This window comes from Hibiscus syriacus, unplaced genomic scaffold (assembly GCF_006381635.1).
Source record: "Hibiscus syriacus cultivar Baekdansim isolate YM2019G1 unplaced genomic scaffold, ASM638163v2 tig00018474_pilon, whole genome shotgun sequence".
Lineage (NCBI taxonomy): Eukaryota > Viridiplantae > Streptophyta > Magnoliopsida > Malvales > Malvaceae > Hibiscus > Hibiscus syriacus.
This window is the reverse complement of record NW_024062436.1, coordinates 63,449-83,256: the sequence shown is the minus strand read 5'-3', so window position 1 is coordinate 83,256 and position 19,808 is coordinate 63,449. Positions and strand designations below refer to the sequence as shown.

At 33.8% G+C, this 19,808-nt stretch overlaps 1 pseudogene; it reads right to left on the bottom strand.

The window, feature by feature from the left end:
- Nucleotides 1–3,633: 3,633 nt before the first annotated feature.
- On the bottom strand, nucleotides 3,634–14,224 carry LOC120209236 (annotated as a pseudogene).
- Between the last annotated feature and the right edge of the window lie 5,584 nt (nucleotides 14,225–19,808).

Here is a 19,808-nt window from a genome sequence, read left to right as displayed (position 1 = left end):
TAACTATAGGATACTGCTTTATTAGGTTATTTCACTATTAAAAGTTACAAAATGACCCTTTTGACTATAACGTGTTGTTTTGTTTAATCCACCGACTATTAAAAGTTACAAAATGCTCATATGATTATTCATCATGTTCTAAACTCGTACTTTTCTATTAAAAAATTGACAATTGTTTAAGTTTGACGTCAACATGATGACTAAGATATAATAGTCATTTAAGAGATGAAAATCAGTGAATATCTAATCCACTATTAAAATAGAGGGTAAAGTACACAAATGGTCCCCTAACTATAGGGTATTGCTTTATTAAGTTATTTGACTATTAAAAGTTAAAAAATGATCCTTTGATTATAAAATATTATTTTTTAAGTCCCTCAACTATTAAAAGTTAAAAAATAGTATTATTCATTATGTTTCAAAATTGACGGCTGTTTAAGTTGGACTTCAACATGATGACTGACATATGGTAGTCACTTGAGATTCTAGAATTAGATTTTATCATATCTCAATCAACAAGTTAACGTTTAGCTTAAAATATAGTCAATTTTTTTAGCCGAAAATGATGAGTTTGGAATGTAACGAATAATCAAGTGACCATTTTGTAATTTTTAATAGTTGAGAGACTTAATAAATTTGTATCCTATAGCTGGGGACCATTTGTGTACTTTACCCTGAAATATATTTATTTTCTTGTCTTATAACTTAAAAGGATTAAATTATTTTAGATGTTATTGTACTAAATATTTGAATCAATTTCACTATTAAATTTTAAAAAAAATAATTATAACAGTAAATTTTGAAAATCATTAATTCACTAATAATTTTTTTAATAGTATGAAGTGAATACAAGAATAACATATTCGAAATCTTTTTAATAGTTGATAATTCATTTACCTCTCGTAAATGTAACTGCTTAAATTTATTACTCAAAGAATGAATAACACGTTTCAACCACTGTAAAATCATCATTCGACATATTTTACAGCCACCCCAAATCTCAATGAATTTATTTCACAAAAACCCTAAATATCAATAAGTTTGATTTCATAAAAACTCACATCATATTAGGAAAAAAGGTCTAATCGTTGGATCAAAATCAAACTTGACCACCACTTTACATAGATAAAGGAAGAGGAAAAGCAGCAACGGAAATTAGAGGTGCCATCAATTCCAATCCAATTAAGGTATCCAAGTGAGAAAGCACAAGGAATGAAGGACCTAATATGGCGTAGGAAAAAGGGAAGATGCCATCAAATCCAAGGCTGGATCGAGGAATGTTGGGATGCGATCGTAACTTTTAGGGAGTGTTTAGTTCACGGAATGTAAGATTACCAGTGAGAATAAAAGATTATCAGGGAATAAGATTACTGTGAATGTTGTATTTTGTGTTTGGTTGGTTTAGCAGTAATGTAAGATTACCGTGTTTGGTTAAAGGAATAAAATATTATTAGAATGTATACTTGACCAAATTGTCCTTATTATATATTTGTATAATATTACAAATTGTAAAATATTTATATATTTTCTTTAAAAATTAAATTAATAATATTTATATAATTTTTTTACAAAATTAAAAATATAAAAAAGGTTTAATGAAAGGGTAATTTTTTTAAACCCCTGAACTTCATATAAAATTTTAATTATAAACTTTTTTTTTTTGTAAATCTAAAATAATTTAAGGATAAATTTGTAATTTAACATTCGTAGAATTTTTATTATTCAATGACAAAAGAATGATATTTTTGAAAAAAATAAAAATTTAAGGGCATTTTAGTCCAAAACGCCGGTAATGTCACAATACCTAAGGGAATTGATGTAATGATATGTTAGGACCGTCGGCGCACCCCATGGCGCAGCGGAAACAAAACTCGACGGTCTCACCAGCGATCCAAGTACGAAAAACTGAAATCGGGAGGAAGAGATGCGAATACTTACAGCGGGTTCCTTGAAAAACAACAAGAAAGTAGTGAATTCTGGTGGTGTAGATCGGTTCGAATCATAAGCCTCCACGAAATCACGTATCGGCCTCTACTCAGTTCACCCGATTGAGAGCAATTTTATTTTCCCCCAAAACAATTTTGAGAGAAAGTGGCTGAAGGTTTTGTGTGTGTTCTCCCCAAAACGGCTGCTAAACCTAACACACCCTTTTATAGCCAAGTTATCCTAGTCATATTAGGGTTTTTTTAATTATTTCAAATTAATTAAATCTATATTTAATTAATTGGAATTTAATAATCCTTTTATATCTAAGTTACCCTAATCATATCAGGGATTTTATTATTTCAAATTAATTAAATCTATATTTAATTAATTGAAATTAAATATTCGGGATTATTAAAATTTATATACTTAATTAACTCTAGATATATTTTAGTAACGTACAACAAATTGTACATTTTTGCTCGTTTCAATCTTAGGGTGTGACCCTGTAGGTTCTTGTAACATTAGAAGTAATTATTAGAACAATTCTAATATTACATACAATGAGTGACATCTAGCAATATATCATTGTCACCTAAGTTACAAGAAAATATGATTCGATATATCATCTTGGTGATTAACTCTTTTATGTATTTTATCCTTATGTCCTTTATATCTAGAATAAGCACAAGTCTTGGAATAGTCACACTTGTATATCTCATCTATTGTTTATTGATTTCTAGAGTAGACTTTAATTAACGAATAATTTATGATATCTCATATCAACTTATTCGAGCATGGCCATGCGTTTCTAGTCTTACTCAATCAAGTGGCCTATGATATATTTCCTATTATGTAGGAAGGACATATCCTATCTTAATCATACACACACACTACATATATTAAGATATATTTAATAACAGTCTTTATAGAGCAACCAGTTACGGAGCTTGTTTAGCTGCATCAAAACATACAACAATATATGTTGGGATAGTATTGATCTCAAGTCTAATGATCATACATATAGTCATCACCATGAGCAATGTTATGACTGTCACATAATAATCCAAGACATATGCTCATGGTGGGTCAATCCAATACATTGTTCTCTAACAATATAATAATGTATTAATTCTGACATCTCTATGTCAATGACAACTCGTTGTCATCAATCAATAACATGTTAGTCTTGAGCGTATTATTATTGTCCATGCCCATAATAATACTTAACTAGGGATCTTTTAATAATAACAATTATGTCATTATATGGACTTTATTATCTTCCAGTTTATGTTAAACTCACATATATATAACTAAAAATAATAGCGACAATGCCTTTGTTCAATAAATTCGGTAAATAAAAGTATTATTACAATCATCATATGATTGGTCTTTGGGCATACATGATATTCCCGGTAATATACCCAAAAAATCTACTATTGGTAATAAAATATTACCGGGAATGAGATTTCCGGCCAACCAAACATATCCTTGAACCAAACACCCCCTTAGAATTTTTCAAATTCTTTTACATTTTAGATTCTATATTTGTATTTTTTACTGATTATTTAATTTCACATCCCTTAAATTTATTAATATAATTTTTTAAGTTAACACCTACAGATATAAATTTCTGTGTCCGTCCCCGATGGAATCCAACCTCTTGTTAGATTCTGCAATTTTAAAAGAAAGATATGATGAAGAAGAAGATCATTCCCCATTCCCATTCCCATTCCCATTCCCATTCCCATTCCCATTCCCATTCCCATTCCCATTCCCGCACTAAATTATACTTGGAATTAAGCATGTGAGTGTACAGTAACAGTGGCCGAGTGAAGAAGGTTTTGAATTTTGATGATTGTGATTGTTATTTCAGTGAGCTCGTTCGTTCATGGTTGGTGGTGATGTGCTGTGATTCTTCTTCCTTTCAAGTTTCAAATCAAATCACCAGCTCTCACAGATAAGCGTGAAGAGACCAAACTCTTCTTCCCTCTGTTCTATTTATTTATTTTTCAAACCCCGAAATATACACACAGACACGTGTAAATGAAAAAACAAGCAAAGCGCTGGAGCTGAGCCCTAGTCAACCGAGGTGGTAGGTCCGGCGAAGTGAAAGGGCTCTCACGCTCACTCGCGGCCGTAGATTGACGTTTACTTACGAGGGCCTACAACATTCATTACGTCATAAAAATTATTGTTTCTATTTAATACATCACCACTCAAAAAATTTAAAAGTAAATGAATATAATACTTGTTATCGACCGTTTATAGAGGGAAGTTCAACCTTCCGATTTAATATACGGTTAAAGAAAAGTATTATTAGTTTTGTTATTATTTTATAATATTTTTGGTAAAAAATTATCTAAAACATTATTATTTCGACTTAAAACATTAATGTTTTTTTAAATTTTCGGTAAAGTGTCCAATAATAACGAAACTGATAGAAAAAATAATATTTTAGGTAGCGTTTTACCGGATATGTTAATAAAACCGATATAGATTCCAATAATAACAAAACCGATATAAATAATAATATTTTAGGTAATTTTTACCGGAAATATTAAAAAATAATAACAAAACCGTCAGGATCTTTCCTTAGCCGTATATTATAGCTGCCGTACGTAAGACTTCCCCGTTTATAGAGTTAGTTTCACGATGTATTTAACAATATAGGTATAAGATTTTAATATTTTTTAAATAATAGATATGTAAAAAAAATTATATTTTTTAACGTATTAAATTTAATTAAATTAAATTATTTTTTCAAAATAATGAAATGCACTTGGACCCTTCTGGGTTTAGTGCATCTGCCAATGTTATTTACTATTTTATACTTTTAAATAATTCGAGATATATGATAATAAATTTAAAAATTTTGTACAAATATCTATGACTATTATATCAAATAATTATTTTAAATAAAAATAAAATTCTATTAAAATATATCTCAAATATATTTTATTTAATTTTAATTATAAAAATATAGAAAAGGGAAAGTAAGACTAAACATATTTAAATATTTAATATTCTTTAATTTATAGAATAATATAAGTATTATATCAAATTGCTTAAAACAAATATTATTGAAAAATTAAATAGTTTAATTCTCTTTACATAGAGAAAATATGAATTATTAAAAAATTCCATAATTAAAAAAATTCCATAAAATGGTAATCTTATGGTTTATTTATTTTTACATAGAGAAAATACTAGCATCAAAATTAATGTAAAATGTATAGAAAATAGCAATATATATTTTCATGTCAATCTAAGTTAGAGTTAATTGCACCATGTTCCTTAATCTATGATCCTCTTTTTAAATTGGTCCCTAAATTTTTAAATGTTTTAATTCCATCCCAAAACTATGACTGTCATTCTATATTTATCATCAAACTTTTTAACGTTTTAGTTTCATCTCCAAACTATATCCTTCATTCTAAATTGGTCCCCCAAACTTTTTCAGCATTTCAATTTCATCCCAAATTACTTGAATATACTGATCACATTCCATATTAATAAAATCGTTAGGCCAAGTTATATTATTATATGTTTGAAAAAAATGATGATGTGGTATTAAGTCATCCAAGAATGAAGAAAAATAGAACCACACAAACAAAGCTATATATGAAACCTACCTAGCCATTCAAACTGAAATGCATCCCCTACAGCAGCACTTGCATGTGCTGGTACTGCACAGTCTCATTGTCGTATGCCAGTATTACATCTGTGCACTTTATGGGGAATGCATATCTGCAGAAATGGGAACATTGAAGCTACTAAACTAAAATCTTCAGAACAAATTAACATATATCCAAGTGTGTGTCTGTGTGTCGAAACGCACAATGTATACCTTAGCAAGACTGACTTCCCAGGTGCCAACCCATAGTAATCTTTACAATCTTCCATTCGGAAATCGGAGTGCTCGATATATGCAACACCTGAAAATGGCACCTAAAGTCAGCAGAGCAAGCAGTTAAAGTGTACTGACCGGAATAAAGTAAATTTGGAACAAATTATCGATTGAAGTTGGCACTCACTTTTGCAATTGAATTAAAGGATAATGAGCGGACAATGCTCAATATTGTTCCAATGTGGTTCTGAAGGAAAAATTGCAGATCATTCAAAGTTGATTTATAAGTTATAACTATTATTTATCCTCACCTTGTAAAAGGAAGATATGTCATTTTCTTCAGCATCAGGCCATTTCTTTGCATCGAGATCCATTAATGAGCCAGATTCAGGGTTGGTTATAGCTACCTGAGAACAAGAAGAAGAAGATGCATAGAGTGGAAAGATGGGTTTTGAATGAATAATTCAGACCAGATGATGACCTTAAGTGGGTGCAGCACAACCAATACACGAGGTGCTGTCCTATTTAATTCTTCTCTTATGTGATGCTCAAGGCGATCCAAGCGAATCAGACTACCATCACTGTGGCACATGTTAAAATATTAATGAAAAGCTCAGAAATTTTGAGAATGGGGATATGCATTTTCAACCTTCTAGTGATTCCAATTCCTCGAACAAAAGCATTTATCGCATTAGAAGTCACGCCCTACGCCGTAAACCAGCTAATGTCATGAAACGGGGATCATCCCAACCGTCGACATATTTGTTCGTCACAGTGTAATTCAACTAAAACACATCATAGTAGATGAACATTATATTTATATATAATAATCAAATCAATACAACTCAATGAAGCTTTCCATGCAAAAACATCTTGTTTTCTTTCACCTTTCATTTAGACATCACAGTGTTTGTAACATTCAAACGAGAGTATTCCCACACATAGAGCTGGTAAAGGTCAAGTGCATGTAACATCACAGTGTTGGATCATAAACTTGATCCATTATGGGAGCCTAAACCCAAACCCAAACTAAATTGATGTCATTACTTACATCATTTAATTAAAAATGTCATTACTTACATCATTTAATTAATGATGTCATTGCTTACATCAATTTAGTTAGGTGAGAGTTAGATATTTGTTGAATTTGTAATGGTTTAAATTAGTTTATTTGTGTGGTGTAGGATTGTTCTTGAGTAGTATAAATACCCCTTCCCATTTTAGTTTTAAGCATCAAGAAAAAATTAAGAGCTTCTAAGTGAGTGAAGAAGCAAAGTCTTATAAGAGTGAGTTGTAGTTCTTGTTTTTGAGTGAGGGTACTCTTGTAATATTTGTTTGAGTTTCAATAAAAGTTGTTTGTGTGAGTGTTTTATTTCCAACAAAGTGGAATCAGAGCGAGTTGGAAAGATCGAAGGTCTCGACAAGAGGAATCCGACGCCGCCAGAATTTTCTCAATCTGAGTTCTGACGCACCGCCATGCACCGCCGGAAGACTGCTGCCAGAAAATCGAGTTGACTCACCGAGTTGAGCCGAGTCAGCCGAGTTGGAGCCCTTGACCGAGTTGTCCAAGTCCCTCCAAAGTTTTTTTTTCATCGTTCCGGATTCATCAGTGCAATCGGATTTTACAAAATCTCATTATATTGAGAGATATGGCAAATGGTATGGCACCATTCCAAGTTCCGACACTCAACAACAACAACTATGACAATTGGAGTATCAAATTGAAGGCACTTCTTGGATCACAAGATGTATGGGATATCATAGAGAAAGGCTATAACGAGCATGCGGATGATGATGCTTTTGCTACTCTTACACCAGATCAAAAGACAACTTTGAAGGATTCAAGAAAGAGAGACAAGAAGGCTCTCTACCTCATCTATCAAGCATTAGATGATGATGGTTTTGAAAAGATTTCAAGTGCAAGCTCTAGCAAGGAAGCGTGGGAGAAGCTACAAACCTCTTACAAAGGATCCGAGCAAGTGAAGAAGGTTCGTCTCCAAACATTAAGAGGTGAATTCGAATCCTTAAACATGAAAGCATCTGAGTCTATTTCAGATTATTTCTCAAGAGTAGTAGCTGTTTCTAATCAATTAAAAAGAAATGGTGAAAAGTTAGACGATGTGAGGATAATAGAGAAGATACTCCGTTCGTTAGATCCCAAATTTGAGCACATCGTCGTGACGATTGAAGAAACTAAAGACTTGGAAGAAATGAAGATCGAACAGCTCCAAGGATCATTGCAAGCATACGAAGAGAAGCATAAAAAGAAGCATGAGTTTACTGAGCAACTCCTCAAGCTGCAACTCAAGGATATGCATGAGAGCCAACGCAATGATAGAAACCAACGTGGCCAAGGCAGAGGTAGAGGCCATGGACGAGGTGGAAGTCGAGGTCGTGGACGAGGCTGGAATTACAACAATAACAATTCCAACAACAACTATGAGAAAAGAGAAAGCTCAACACGAGGCCGTGGAAGAATTAATCCAAACTCAAAGTATGACAAATCTCAAATTCGATGTTATAATTGTCAAAAATTTGGGCATTATGCTTCAGAATGTAGAGCTCCCAACAACAAAATTGAGGAGAAGGCCAATTACGTGGAGGAAAAGACAGATGGCAAAGAAACTCTTCTTCTAGCACGAAAGGAAACTGATGGTGGCCAAACAAATTCCTGGTATCTTGACAGTGGTGCAAGCAATCACATGTGTGGAAGGAAAGATATGTTTGTGGAGCTAGACGAGTCAGTAAGTGGAAATGTTTCATTTGGAGATGATTCCACAATAGCAGTGAAAGGGAGAGGTAACATTCTTATCCGTTTGAAAGATGGGAGACATCAATTTATTTCAAATGTCTACTATGTGCCCAATATGAAAAGTAACATTTTAAGTTTAGGGCAACTGGTAGAGAAAGGTTATGATATTCATATGAATAATTATAATCTTTCTATAAAAGATGATAAGAATAACTTCATTGCTAAAGTGCCGATGTCAAAAAATAGAATGTTCTTGATCAACATACAAAATGATGTTGCAAAGTGCCTGAAAGCTTGCTACAAAGATGCATCATGGCTTTGGCATCTTCGATTTGGGCATCTCAATTTTGGAGGTCTAGAGCTATTATCTAAGAAGGAGATGGTGAAAGGACTACCTCACATCAACCATCCTGACCAGCTCTGTGAAGGGTGTCTAGTCGGGAAACAATTCAGGAAAAGCTTTCCAAAGGAGTCAGAGACAAGAGCTAAGAAGCCACTTGAGCTCATCCATACCGATGTGTGTGGACCGATCAAGCCAAGCTCTCTCGGTAACAATAACTATTTTCTTCTCTTCATTGATGATTTTTCAAGAAAAACCTGGGTATATTTCTTGAAACAGAAGTCAGAAGTTTTTGAAGTCTTCAAGAAGTTCAAAGCAGCAGTGGAGAGAGAAAGCGGTAGAAAGATCAAAGCCATGAGATCCGATCGAGGTGGAGAATTTACTTCCAGGGAGTTTCAAGAGTTCTGTGAAGCAAATGGAATTCGTCGACCAATGACAGTTCCTAGATCCCCCCAGCAAAATGGTGTGGCAGAAAGAAAGAATAGAACAATTCTCGACATGGCACGAAGCATGCTCAAAAGCAAGAAACTACCCAAAGAATTTTGGGCGGAAGCAGTATCGTGTGCAGTCTACTTGTCAAATCGATCTCCAACAAGAAGTGTATGGGGAAAGACACCGCAAGAGGCATGGAGTGGAAGAAAGCCTGGCATTTCCCACTTGAGAACCTTTGGAAGTATAGCCCATGTTCACGTACCAGACGAGAGAAGAACGAAGCTTGATGATAAAAGCGAGAGTTTTATCTTCATCGGCTATGATGCTAATTTGAAGGGCTACAAGTTGTACAATCCAGACAATAAGAAGTTTGTGATTAGTCGAGATGTGGTCTTCAACGAAGAAGGAGAATGGGATTTTAACTCTCATACAGATGACTTCAATTTCTTTCCTCAGTTTGAAGAAGATGAGCAGACAATGAGGGAGCAACTAGATGAATCTCAACAAGAGCTTGCAACTCCACCCACTTCACCAACATCAACCACTCAAGGAGACTCATCACCTTCATCATCGTCAAGTGGGAGTCAAAGTGAAAGAGTTGTGCAACGCACAAGAAGCCTTAGAGATTTCTATGAGGTAACTGAACGACAAGATAATCTTACATTATTTTGTATGTTTGCCGATTGTGAACCAGTGAGCTTTCAAGAAGCGGTACAAGAAAAGAAATGGAGAGATGCGATGGACGAAGAAATCAAGGCCATCGAGAAGAATGACACATGGGAACTTAACTCACTTCCCAAGGGACATAAGGTGATAGGTGTCAAATGGGTGTACAAAACAAAGCAAAACGCCAAAGGAGAGATTGAAAGGCACAAGGCGAGGCTAGTTGCTAAAGGCTATAGTCAAAAGGATGGAATTGACTATGATGAGGTATTTGCTCCTGTTGCTCGATTGGAGACTATCAGACTAATCATTTCTTTGGCAGCTCAAAACAAGTGGAAGATACAACAGATGGATGTAAAGTCCGCCTTCCTAAATGGAGTTCTTGAAGAGGAACTTTACATTCAGCAACCATCAGGCTATGAAGTCAAAGGGCATGAAGACAAGGTGTTGAAGTTGAAGAAGGCTCTTTACGGGCTAAAACAAGCACCAAGGGCATGGAATAGCCGAATCGACAAGTACTTCCAAGAGAATGGTTTCAACAAATGTCCCTACGAGCATGCTCTATATATCAAGATCAAAGATGAAGATATTTTGATCGTGTGCCTCTACGTGGACGATTTGATCTTCACTGGAAGCAACCCAAACATGTTTAATGAATTCAAGGATGTGATGATGAAAGAATTCGAGATGACAGACATGGGGCTCATGGCGTACTACCTTGGCATTGAAGTTAAGCAACAAAATGATGGAATTTTCATTTCACAGGAAAGCTATGCAAAGGAGATACTGAAGAAGTTCAAGATGGAGAACTGTAAGCCAATAAGCACACCGGCAGAATACGGGATCAAGATGACCAAACATGAAGAAGGCGAAAGTGTAGATCCAACATTCTTCAAAAGTTTGGTAGGAAGTCTACGCTATTTAACTTGCACGAGACCCGATATTCTTCACGCAGTTGGATTGGTTAGTCGCTACATGGAATCCCCAACAACCACCCATTTTAAAGCTGCAAAGAGAATTCTTCGCTATCTGAAAGGTACAATTGACTTTGGCTTGTTCTATTCAGTTTCTAATGATTACAAGCTTGTTGGATATAGCGACAGTGATTGGGGTGGAGACATAGATAATCGAAGGAGCACTACTGGATTCGTATTTTTCATGGGAGATATTGCATTCACATGGATGTCAAAGAAACAACCGATTGTCACATTGTCCACTTGTGAAGCGGAATATGTTGCTGCTACCTCATGTGTTTGTCATGCAATTTGGCTTAGAAATCTATTGAAGGAGATTGGTTTGATACAAGAAGAGCCTACCAAGGTTTGTGTCGACAACAAGTCAGCCATTGCCTTAGCGAAGAATCCAGTATTCCATGATCGAAGCAAGCACATTGATATTCGCTACCACTATATAAGGGAGTGTGTTGCAAGAAAAGATGTGGAAGTTGAATATGTGAAGTCACAAGATCAAGTTGCTGATATTTTTACCAAGCCATTGACCAGCGAAGACTTCTTAAGATTAAGGAACCTACTAGGGGTCACGAGATCAAGTTTAAGGGAGGGTGTTGGATCATAAACTTGATCCATTATGGGAGCCTAAACCCAAACCCAAACTAAATTGATGTCATTACTTACATCATTTAATTAAAGATGTCATTGCTTACATCATTTAATTAATGATGTCATTACTTACATCAATTTAGTTAGGTGAGAGTTAGATATTTGTTGAATTTGTAATGGTTTAAATTAGTTTATTTGTGTGGTGTAGGATTGTTCTTGAGTAGTATAAATACCCCTTCCCATTTTAGTTTTAAGCATCAAGAAAAATTAAGAGCTTCTAAGTGAGTGAAGAAGCAAAGTCTTATAAGAGTGAGTTGTAGTTCTTATTTTTGAGTGAGAGTACTCTTGTAATATTTGTTTGAGTTTCAATAAAAGTTGTTTGTGTGAATGTTTTATTTCCAACAGCTTTCCATGCAAAAACATCTTGTTTTCTTTCACCTTTCATTTAGACATCACAGTGTTTGTAACATTCAAACGAGAGTATTCCCACACATAGAGCTGGTAAAGGTCAAGTGCATGTAACAGCCAGTAATATGAAGCACGCCTTGTCTCAAATTCAAGTGTGCATAGCTACACACACGCACAAAAAAAAAGGTAAATATGTATATGAATGAAACAGCATTTCAAATAATTCACTGACTGCAGAGTATAAGGAATTCCATAAATTGTTAGGAATGGCAGTAAGAAAATTGATGCGTAAGCTGCTTACGTATAGGGAGGACCAACATGCTTAGATTTATCATGGTTATTGATTAATCCCTGAACAGTTAACTAAAAAAAAGAAACAAATTCTATAACTTTGGGAGTATTGGACAGTACACATCCCTAACATCCAAACATGAGGATGATCATAGGCCAGGAAAAATTATCATTTTATGAAGATGTCAACAGTCCAAGGCAACATGAGAAACAGTTTTCACAATTATTTTTGTGAAAACTGTCTCTCATCTTCATGTCATCAAAGAGTTTCAATGACTCAGCAATTGGTCTATCTCTCCGAGGGCTGTTCATCTTCTTTTCCCTATACTCCTTTATCTCTTCGGGGGTCTAATACCAAGAAAACTAGTGCCGATTAGGTCAATGGAGCATTATCATGAAAGATTAGATTAAGTGCCAAAAAAAGGCGATGTGTTTATTGCTCCGCCTTATTAAAATTGTCAAGGACTAGAACCTGGTGATCAACATATGCATGACCACTTCGTATCAGCTTCACTGCTAATTCATACAAATCTTGGAAATAATCGCTGGTGTAAGTTATCTGCAAAAACTCCAACACAAAACAGGCATCAACCATCAAATATCTAGTAGAACATTGGCATTATAATGTGAAGAAATTTTAACCTTGAATGGTTCCCAACCCATTCGCTGTACAATTTCTTCGATGTGATTAATATATTCTTTCTTTTCAGCTTCTGGGTTTATGTCATCATATCTAAAAATACCAAATATGAGATTAGAAAGTCAGGTACAGCTAGAAACTTCAGTAAACTATTTGAGTTGACAAAGGATACTCAGAGAATTCAAAAGAGCACCATCAAATGCCGGATGAAGATGAGAAAAAAGGGAATTTATTGAGAACTTCCAATAATAGCAGAAAGAGCAATTTTCACCTCAGATAGCAGCATCCACCCCTCTTTTGCAAGACCAAAGTCAATAAACATTGCCTGAGAAATATTTGTAGCATTATAAACAATCATTGCAAGTCAAAGAGAATATCCAGAAAGTGTCTGTGTCCATTCTGATTGAATCCTCAATAAGACTTACTTTGGCGTGTCCAATGTGCAGATATCCATTTGGTTCAGGAGGGAAGCGGGTAAAAACTCTTCCCCCTGTCACCTTCAAATGCTTGTCAAGCGTCTCTCTTGTATTGCAACATCTTAGGACAGAGCCATTGCTGAAAAAAAACTTCTGTGTGCACCTAATATCCACAAGAGAGATACTGTTGATTGGAGAACCGAACTTATTTTCCAATGAAATGGACAATATAGATCATGTGGAACCCTCCTTCAGACCCATCTTTTCCCTTCATTTCTTCTATTTTCCAATTATATTTATTTTAGAACTACGGCTAGTAGGAGTTCATAAATCACTGAATTCATTCTATTTAAAGAAATAGAATTATTATCAGTAAATTTCAGTATGAAAGCTCTCCTGGTTGAGTTATGCAATCAACTTACATGTGTAAATCCTAAGGAATGCCGGACTTAGGTTATGGATTTTCTCTAATCCACCTTACATGTGACTCCAACAGAACTTAGGCGTCAAGCTTAGGAGTATCCATCTTTCCTCTAATCAGTTTCCCTATTCTCATAATAATTCATATCAGAAAATTGCTTTTACCATACATCCCTTGCTGTCCTAATAATATTTTCCTTTCAGTTCTGTAAGACTAGTTTGTCGATACCTTCATGTTATCTTCTGGGGCCGGAAAGATTGAGAATGGGTTAAGTTCTTCTTCAAATGGTTGTTCGGGAGTCTCATCAACAGCAAGGTTTTTTCTAAACAAGTACAGATGTCAGGAAAAAAATATAATCAGAGAACAAATATGTAAAATATGAAAACATGTACTGATGCTCACATCAACTTTTGCAGGTTTCTCTTTCTTTTCCTTCTTTTTTGAAGGTTTCTCATCATCTGCTGCCGTCCTCTCACCAAGTAATTCATACATTTTCCAATCTACAAGTTTCTTAAAACAAAAATTGGAAAATTATACTAAAATGCACATCAACAAGTTAAAAGGTGCAAGAATATCAGACAACATCTATAAAAATAGGGGGACAAGAATAAATTTGAAAACTGATTTTGAAGGAAAAATATCTAGGCTCCTATGTTCACACGGTCTGTGGAAAAGCATGTGTAAAGTCCACATATACGTACAAGCCTGACGATCTGTATTGCACTTGCATATTTCTCTAGGTGTGTAGGCTAGCAAAGGTGTTTTGATCCTTTGCATATGTTTTCATGGGTATAATAGAAAGACCATGACAGAGTGAGAGATAACAAACGGGTCACAAAATGTTGCTTAACATACCCATATTATTATTTTTGGATAATTAAGATTTTATTACCCAAAATAGCAACGTTATGCTACAAACCAATCAACCAAACAGAACAAATATGTGCACAACCTATACAAAATAAATGATTGGTAAAACTATAAGCCCCAAGCATTACAAAAGAAAAAATTAGTGTTATCTAGCCTATTGATGCTTTTCCCCCTAAGACAGAGTCGAACGGCATCAGAAATTTTAGTAAACAATTGTTTAACATATCTAGATCGAGCTTGGAAAATTCTTTGATTTCTTTCCTGTCATAAAATATAGATGAAAGAAGACCACGCTATCTTCAAAATAAAGTTGATAAGAGACTTTCCTTTCCATGAGATGCTTGCTCTGTCAACCATTTCATCCCATGACAAATTTGAATAGTTTAATCCACTCAGGTTCAAAATTGAATTCCATAAGCAGACTGCTAGTGAATACTCAGAGAATAAGTGGTTCCGGGTCTCTTGAGAGTTTTTGCAGTTAACACATAAAGAATCTGTGTTAATTCCCATATTTTGCATACGGTCTCGAGTAGGCAATATGTCTTGAAGAGTCACCCAAACAATTAAACTATGCTTCAGAATATGCATTGGAAACCAAATAAGTTTATGCCAAGGGACTTTCTGCCCTTTTGTTATAATCTCATCCCAAATTTCCTTCACCTTGTACGAATCAGAAATAAAAGGCATTGCTTCTGTCCTCATTTTAAGAATTCTGCTGGTACTCCAGCTGACGTTGAAACCATGTTTAAAGTGCCAAAAATTTTGCTCTTTAATGACGTAGCTTTTTAACCATGCCACCCAAAGAGAACCTTCACCAGCCAACATTTTCCTTATGAGACTAACAATACAAGCTCTATTCCAACTTGTTATGTTTTTCAACCCAAGACCCCTTCCGATTTAGGGAGGCAAATTCTATCCCAGCTCACTCTAGCTCCAGCAGCAGGTTTGTCCGAACATTTCCAAAAAAATATGGAACAAAGCTGCTCCACATTTTTAAGGATCGATGCAGGCAATATAAGTTGTCTGCACCAGTAATTGCTGACACTGAAAATAACATATTTAATCAACTCGAGTCAGCCAACATAACTGAGGTTCATAACATACCAATGATGGAGTCTTTGCTTAATTTTTACAATAAGTGCTTCGGAATCTTTCTCATTCAACTTGCGGGTTACTAGAGGTATTCCGAGGTATCTGACATGGAGACATCCAATTTTGAAGCAAGTTAATTGTTTGATGTCCTCAATTGTTCGTGAAAAAATTCCAACAACAAATATTTCACATTTGGATGAATTGATCTTGAGACCTGAGATATCTTTGAAATGGTCCAGAACACTAAGAACACCAGCAACAGAATCAGAATTACCTTTGCAGAAAATCAGGAGGTCATTTGCAAATAAGAGGTGAGTGAGCCCTATCTTCTTACATTTAGGGTGATAACCAAATAAACCCTTACTAGCAGCCAGGTTGAGCAATTTGGATAAGACATTAATATCAATAACAAAGAGATAAGGGGAAAGAGGATCCCCCTGCCTAAGACCTCGAGCCCCTTTAAAATAACCAATCAAAGTGCCATTGAAAGATATGTAGTACCTTGCTTGTGTAAAACAGGCTTCAGTCCATTCAATGAATTTTTTAGGAAGATTTAATGCTTTAAGAATGGCTAAAATAAATTCCCAATGAATGAAATCAAATGCTTTATGAAGATCAATTTTCAGAGTGCACCTAGGTGAAATGGAATTCCTACCATAACCTTTAACCATCTTTTGGGCAAGAAGAGTATTATCCACGATGTTTCTACCTCTGATAAAAGCTATCTGGTTTAAAGAAATGAACTCGTGAAGAAAATCAGTCAATCTTTTAACAAGAATTTTGGAAATGGATTTGTAGATAACAGAACAACAGGATATGGGCCGAAAGTATTTAACAGTTTGGGATTTGGAACTTTAGGAGCAAGAGCAACAACAGTAGAATTAAAAGCTGGAATTAAGGAGGCATTCGAAAAGAAGTGTTTAACCGCATCAATAACATCCTTACCCACAATATTCCAAGCTTTCTTGAAGAAAAGAGGGGAAAACTCCTCAGGGCCAGGGGCTTTATCATTTCCTTGGTTAAAGATGACATCTTGAAATTCTTCTACAGTAACTTCTTTAACAAGGCTAGAGGAAGCTTCATAGGACAAATTGTAGTTAAGAATATTTTTGACGAGGTTAGGATCAATTGCTTTAACCGATGGATCGACAGTTCTAATAAGATTAGAATAGAAATCAATCACTTCTTTTGCCATAGAGTTAAAAGATTCAAGCCTATTTCCTCTTTCATCCACAAGAACTCTAATGGTATCCCTCTTGTTTTTGAAGGCCTATATTTTTTATTTTATATTAGATGTTTATTTATAATTTTTAAATTATTTCACTCTAACATTCTAAATTCCTAATTTATTAAATTTTGCTACCATAACATTCTAAATTTTTAATTTCTTAAATTTTTTTCACATTAACATTCTAAATTATTTTATAAAATATTTATTTTAACTTCGAAATACTTGAAATTTAATTATATTTTTATTTTATTATTTAATAATTTTTTTAGTTATGTAATTTGAATTTTTGAATTTTATGTGCCAATTATATATTATAGAATTTTAAATTTTAGAATTTTATGTACCAATGTGCATTGTTGGGGAAAAGGATAATAAATAAATATTAGACAAGGGAAACTCTATATAGGGATCGCAATGGGTCGGGTCGGGTTTTTGGGCCACCCGACCCGACCCGAGAAGAAAGGGTTCTTCACCCGTGACCCGACCTGACCCGACAAAATTAATGTTTCACCCGACCCGACCCGACCCGAATATATGACTTAGAAACCCGACCCGAAATAATAATAAAAAAATTTAATTCAATGAAAACAGTGACTTAATTGAAAAAAATTATATATGGAGGGATATTATTGTAATTATCCCTAAATATATAAGATAAAATTATATATATTTTTCGGGTCGGGTTAGGTCGGATTTTTTACCCTAAACCCGACCCGACCTGAACAGTGCATTTAAAAAAAAACCCGACCCGACCCGAACCCGAATTTTTTTTAAAAAAATCATACCCGATCGGGTCGGGTCGAAACCCGTCGAATTCGGGTTGAGTTACCATCCCTAACTCTATATGTCGGCTTTGGACACGAGTATTGTCTCAGGATTCCAATTGTTCTCTCTAATAATGCCTTCACAGACACATCCCTCTGTTACCCCATTCATGCCTTCTTCCTCTTGTCCCTTCCCCTTAGCTTCTTTACTAAATAATGCTCTTAGCTCTTTTTATGCAAGAAGTTTTCTTCAAAAATTTTGAGTAAGCTCTATCAATCACCATGCTGCTGTCTCTATCGATTGGACACCTTGAAAGCTCTTTTCCTTTTAAAACCCAAAAAGGGTAAATTATGCACTTAAACTATTAATTTTAGTCTGTTTTATTACTTAGATTTCGATTTTTTTCAAAATAATGTTTAACGTTTAGTTTACATTTTATTTTAGTATCCACTATTAAAAACTTAACGTGCTTACTACCTAAACTATCAGTTTTAGTCCGTCTAGTACCTAAAATTTCATTTTTCCCCAAAATGTTAAATTTTGAACGAGATATTAAAATGAAATAAAAATTAAAGTTTTTAATGATGGAATGCTAAAATGAAATAAAAACTAAACTTTAGGCATGATTTTGAAAAAAAAATTAAAAATCTAAATACTAAAACGGATCAAAACCAATAGTTTAGATACTGAGCGCACCTAAAAATTAATTGAAATTCCATATAATTGCCTTCCAATTTATTTCAACAAATGAAATTTTATCTTTTATAAAAAAAGATAAAAATTATATCACACATATATATATATATATATATATTAAATTTTACAGATATTTTTTTGCTAATTAATTGTTCAGAAAAGTTTTTTAAAATTAAAAAGCAATTTTCACTTGTATAAGGCAATGAAGGTTGGATCTGACGGCACTAGAGGTCAATTGGGTTGAAAAAAAGGCCAAATCTGGCTTGAGTTTCATCTTGTGTCGAACCAACCTGGCTTATCGTAGTCAGGTCAGCCAGTTTGCCATACTCAACTTCTGGTTAGCTTAGATTTGCATTAAATAGGTGAAAATAGAGAGATAAATAAATATAAAAAATATTTTGTTTTACTGATATTTTTTTTTGATTAATTTAGAGTAGAGATGATGTATATGTTTACACTCTTAGTTATTTGATGTTAAATGTTAATATTCTTAATATATTTGATGTTCGAACTTGAAACTTCAATGAATAATAACATTTCCTTAATAAATGTGATATCTTTTAAAAGTTATTATTATTTGAATTGAAAAACACGTGATGCTATTGTGCATATGTTGCTACATAACAAAAGTCGTAATAAATAAGATTAATTATGATACCAGCCCATGTACTCGTCATACGTTTAGAGTTTATTCCCTTAGGGTCCGTTTGGTTCACGGAATGTAAGATTGTTATTGGGAATAAAAGATTACCAGGAAATAGGATTACTGTGAATGTTGTATTTTGTGTTTGGTTGGTTTAGCAGGAATGTAAGATTACTATGTTTGGTTAAAGGAATAAAAGATTATTGGAATGTATATTTGACCAAATTGTCCTTATTATATATTTGTATAATATTACAAATTGTAAAATATTTATATATTTTCTTTAAAAAATTAAATTCATAATATTTATATATTTTTTTTACAAAATTTAAAATATAAAAAAGGTTTAATGAAAGGGTAAAAAAAATTTAACCCCTGAACTTCATATAAAATTTTAATTATAAACTTTTTTTTTGTAAATCTAAAATAATTTAAGGATAAATTTGTAATTTAACATTCGTATAATTTTTATTATTTAATGATAGAAGAAGGATATTTTTGAAAAAAAATAAAAATTTAAGGGCATTTTAGTCCAAAACGCCGGTAATGTTGCAATACATAAGGGAATGGAGGTAATGACATTCCCGGTAATATATCCCAAAAAATCTACTATTGGTAATAAAACATTACCGGGAATGAGATTCTCAGCCAACCAAACATGGGAATGTGGGATTTCCATCCTATGGGAATCCTACAATCCTTGAACCAAACACCCCTTAATGTTCAAACCCATTTATATGAGAATATTTGTTATTTTTAGAGGCCACATATTTAAACACCGACGGTAAAAATGTTTGAGGTTTTATTATTAGATGG